At 33.4% G+C, this 5,627-nt stretch overlaps 1 long non-coding RNA gene across 1 annotated transcript; it reads right to left on the bottom strand.

Annotated features, from left to right (window-relative positions):
• Window positions 1-885: 885 nt before the first annotated feature.
• On the bottom strand, window positions 886-3,644 carry LOC308687618. Its single transcript, XR_014029768.1, has 2 exons — window positions 3,573-3,644; window positions 886-3,251 (listed from the first exon to the last, which is right to left on the bottom strand). It is a non-coding gene; the product is annotated as an uncharacterized lncRNA (long non-coding RNA).
• Between the last annotated feature and the right edge of the window lie 1,983 nt (window positions 3,645-5,627).

Here is a 5,627-nt window from a genome sequence, read left to right as displayed (position 1 = left end):
AGAGGCTAAAAGCAGGTTTAGGATTTGCCCCATTGAAGTCAACAGGGTGCAAATTTTAAAAATAGAATAACTCGGTGTAGGCAACACCGATTTTTGCCGTTGTTCTCTGTATTGACAGCACTCCAAATGTACAAAAAAATTAGCTCAATGTTAAAATTGACCGGAGTTCTCCTTTAACAACTGATGAGGAAACTGATTTAAAGATTTAAAAACATTAATATATATTAAATACTGAAGTTGCTGTAAAAACATGTTTCATTTTCATATAGCTACCAGTCATGCTTCATTAAGCACACATACTTCCCAAGATCTGTTAAACTTCGTTTTCTGGAAAGTATTGACTTAACTGTGTACAGTATTTCTTTAATAGTTTATTTTGATCCTCAAATCAATCACACATTTTCATTTCTGTAAACAACAAGCATCCATACTCCAAAACGCTTATCTTTTTTTATTGTATAATGTATTTATATATTTATACCCATTTTTTATAGTCAACATATATATAGCCTATATATATATATATATATATATACATATGTACTCATATTTTCTTTGACAGAACATCAAAGAGGCTGACATAAGTTAATTTTTTTTTTTTAATTATGGAAGTTGTTTTAACATGATTGTTGTAAGACACCAAACATTTCAAACTAAAATATCTTTATTATTTTGTATTATCTCAGTATGTTTTAGAGCATAAACAGAGAGACACAAGTCAGGTCCTGAGTTTCAGTTGTGATCAAAAGCACCTGGATGTAATTTTGAAGTAATCCTAAAACTACTTACATTATTTAGGTGTGTTTGATTAGGACAGATGCAGGACAGTTGAGTGCCCCTGTCTCAGAAACTACAGGTCTCCTCCCCCCAATAAAATAAAATATATGCTTTTAAAGAGAAAATAATATTTATTGACACTTTGTGCATGGTAAACTTACAAAAATACTACTTAGAAAAAAAAAAAAAACTTTAACAAAGCAATAATAAAATAATATAACACAATGCTTTGGGCAAAAGTATTAACCTGTTAAATTTTTTGCTCATGGAGACCAGAAACACCAACCTCTGGCTCAGCAATATCCCCATTTTGAAGACCAATATTGTGCTCCATGCCTAGCTTGAATGTAACTCTACACCCTTGCCTAGAATGCATGGTTCTATTAATATACAAATGAGCCCCGCCTCCACTCACTCACACCAGCTCAGAGATCCACATGATTGGTTACAAGGTAGTTTGTGACATCAGAAACACCAGTGATTTCAAACCGTGTTTTTGAGACTGTCTTTGGTTCGCTGCAGTTTTAAAGAGAAAATACTCAACAATGGTGTCCACTTGTGACTTTACACGTCTTGAGAAAAACACCACATAGACATATAAACAACATTAAAAGCTTGACTTTCACCACAGGGGGACTTTAAATATAGCCTTAGCATTTATGGTAAAGCTAATATATAAGTTTACACTGTAATTTAAAGCACACAAATACACTTTTTCCCTGTTAAATAAAATCTGTTACATTTACGGTAAAATACCGGCAGCTGTGGTTGCCAGAAATTTACTGTAAAAAATACGGTAGCAACATTTTAGATTTTACAGACTTTACTTAAATTTACAGTAATAAAGCGTATTTAATTATCTGATATAATGTTAATTTACTGACCTATTGAAGTTTTTATTTATATCTGCTTTGTACCATAGTAATATACTGACAATCATCATTCACAGTGGAGATGAAAATCACATGATGATTTAAAGCTCGTCTCAAGCAGCTCTTCCACAAGAGCGTTAATACTGAAATATAAAAGCTGCACAGTGTCATTCACACAAACACTAAACCACATCATGGTAACACACGTGAAATTTTAAAAATGCAATAAACCTTAATTTAACAATATTAAATGTAACATAAAACCCTAATGTCATAACTGATTAGAAAAAAACTAAGAAAACTATGAAGAAACAGTCATTTCAACAAAAAATACATAAAATGTGAAGTGTCACGCAGGGAATTGTGGGAATGTCAATTTACGTTTTTTCAATGTAAATTATACAATGACTTGTTCTTTTTCACTTCCAAAAACTGTAAATTTAACAGTATTTTACAGTAAAATTACATTAAATGTACTGTTAGATCTATCACAGTTGTTTACCATATATAGTAAGGAAACTTTCTCTTAACCAATAAACAGTTTTTCACTGTAGCGTTTTTACAGTCTTTGACCGTTAAAATCACGATGTTTTTTTTACAGTGTTTGCAATTGTTTTGGAGCTTAATGGAGACAATTCTATGTTTGAAATATGTCATAGATAAACCAGCACAACAAATATAAACACAGAACTAGAAAAGCGTAATTAAAACAAAATATTCAGATTAATGGTTGATCAATATAGATTTTTAAAGTTATCTATGGTGCCCCCCCCCCCCAACATACACACTTTTATCCATATAAGACAATTCCAAAAAAGACAAGACAATTTTCCAAAGAAGACAAGCTACTACTACTATCTTAAAAATGCTTTCAATGCTTCAAAAAAACAATATTAATATTTATATTTATAACCAATATTTTTTTCAATATTAAAAGCAAAAAGCAAAATAGCAAAAATAAGCAAAATCAGCACAATCAGCACAATGCAGCATGTATCTTGACTCTGATTGGGTTTACTCTCCACTGACCGAGCTGCAGCTGGAAACGTAGGTAAGCGTAGGCACTGTTGTTCTATAGTAATCGGATAAGAATCATTCCAAGTTTTCCTGAGGAATTTGTTTCTGCTTAATCTTTTAATGGCCTTCACGAGTTTAATGCGAATGCAGTAGGTGTGATTGTGGTCAAAGTTCACTGGATCTGAGTGCTGTGTCACATAAATCCTGTCGAATCGTGGAGTGGACCAGTGAGATCTAAACAAAACAATGATGCGATCTGTGTTGCTGTCATCATCTGATCGTCCTGTGTCATCCTCAGTGACATATTCAGGCAGCGAGTCAGGGGTGTTCAGGTTGCCCACCTCATAGTACGGTTGGTCAGAGTAAGGAAGAAGTCTTTCCCTATTATGGAACAGACAAAAGCCAAAATCTCTGTTTGCAGGGTTGCAGAGTGCAATTATACGACCATTGGAGTCAATATCAACACATTCATCAGCAAACCACCACAGCAAGTTCAGACCGTGTCTGGGAGAAGGCTGACCAAACCTGGACTCTCTCAGATCAGACAAATTATTCAGAGTCCTCATCGTGTTCCTGACAATCCTGCTGGAAAAGAGAGTAAAGAACAGGACTGGTTTAACTTCAACATTAGTGCACTTACTTATTTATTTATTTATTTATTTATTTATTTAACAGCCATTCAGTTTATGTGGAGTAACATGTGGACACATTAGGTTTCATTTCTCTTTAAACCACACCCACCTACAGCCCATCTGAGAGAGAATTTCAAATATGCTAACGGTTTACTACGCCAGAGCTATTTGGTGTAATTAAAAAAATGATATGAAAGCAGCATTATCTGGTGTAAAGTTCAGAATGATCCCATATATTATGAAAAAAAAAAAGAACAGAATACTGTAGGCCTACCTTGTTCGCGAGCTGCGAGATGATGTGAGTCAGCGCACGCGCTCACTTTACTATTTATGTGTCTGTTACAGTGGGCGGTGAAAAATACGTAAGAAACTCCGTACAAAAACTAACATTGGACTTTTATGGATGATTATCAAGGGTTGAACATTTATCAGAGAAACATTTATGTAGACTAAACCTACACTAGACTCGTGAATAAAAGTTGAATAAGAATATCAGTCTTTTAAAAAATATATAACTTTTACGGAAATTAAACCGTTTGCTAATGTATTTGGTTCAGCTTTTACTTGACATTTTCCCCCCTTTTCTCACAGTACTAAAAGTGTTATTAAAATAAGTTTTTTGGTGTTATTGAAGAAGAGATGCTTTCTACAGCTGCAGAAGAACAGATGAATAACTGGGAGAGTGAAACTAAAGATGTACAGTAGGCTAGCACGGGTTTGTAAGATGAGGAAAACTCTTAGATATTATTATATTTATAAAGTCATAGTGCCATGTCATTTAACTAATATTAAATATAAATGGCTGTTTAAAATTGCCATGTATATGCCTATAGGCTATATGTCACTGTTTTGGTTTATTTTTGAAAGTCGGTTTCTGTATCAGACACTTAAAGCGATGACTAAAGTTACATTTTCAGCTGTTGCTGTCCAGGAAAAAAGATGCAGTTAATTAATTGACCAATATGTGTTCTTGAATAAAGAGTTTTTGTATATCAGTTGACAGTGAGCAGAGGTTAAACAGCACCTGAATGTATTTGTGCGTAAATCAGCCATTCAGGGTAAAATATGAGTCTGAGGTGAATAGATAACAAACATAACATCAGTTCTTCCAGGGAGGGAGTGAGAGGTCAGCTGACTATGTAGGAAACAGAAACTGAAGCAGAGAGACAGCAGTGGGCGTGTCTAAGAAGATCATATGAGCAAACACACACACTGCACTAGACACACACACACACACACACACACACACACACACACACACACACACACACACACACACACACACACACACTGAACATATTAGATTAATCATATTAGATTTCATTACTTCTTACTTTGTCATTACTTTTATTTATTTATTTTATTTTTTATGTCCAGGCTTGTTGGGTATTCTCTGTAAAAATACAGCAATGGTAATTTAAGATCAACATCAGAGGTCTTGAGTTTCACAAATGTGTCTATTAAAAACACAACAATAGCGTCATTTTGACAATCTATTGAATTCATTTCCAGTGTGTTGTTGCATCTTTGAATATTAACACATTTTAATAAAAATAATAATAATAATTAAAAGGTCTTCAACTAGATCTTTGGCACATTTTTGTGACTTGACAGCCTATTGCAAATGTCACTGAACTAATGAAAGGAAGTTATTCATTTTATTATCAATATTGGATAGGATTTTACTTTGTGTCTTAAATATTTGTCTACATTATTGCAAAAAATCATCAATAAATAAACTTGGTGAACTCTGCAGAATTGGAAAATGTGTTATTCATAAAATTGTACAGGGGCCTATAACATGAAGCTGGTTTAGGCGGCTAGCCCGATGTGTTTCAGTTTAGTTTGCACCAACTCTTTTTAAGCACCATGAAAGTGGTTTGGCTTTTAGCAGTGTTCATCGCCATAGTAACTTACGCTCCACGGCTAACCCGGTCTCGGACAGGTTATGTTCCAGGAAAGAGGTTACAAACCGAATTTGGACCAATCAGCTATGAGCAAAGTGACACATGTCTGATGCGATAAAGTCACTCCACTCCAAATAAAAGATCACTACACAGTAGGGCTGTCAAACGATTAATCGCGATTAATCGCATCCAAAATAAAGGTTTGTTTTTACATAATACATGTGCGTGTACGGTGTATAATTATTTTCTATATATAAATACACACATGCATATATATATATTTAAGAAATATGTTATTTATATATAAAATATTTATATATAATATAAATTATATATAATATATATATACATGCAAATATTTCTTAAATATATAGGCTACATGCATGTGTGTGTATTTATATATAGAAAATAATTATACACCG

This window comes from Scardinius erythrophthalmus, assembly GCF_964197995.2.
Source record: "Scardinius erythrophthalmus genome assembly, chromosome: 3".
Lineage (NCBI taxonomy): Eukaryota > Metazoa > Chordata > Actinopteri > Cypriniformes > Leuciscidae > Scardinius > Scardinius erythrophthalmus.
Note: the sequence above shows the minus strand (reverse complement) of the source record. Positions and strands in the feature narration are given on the sequence as shown.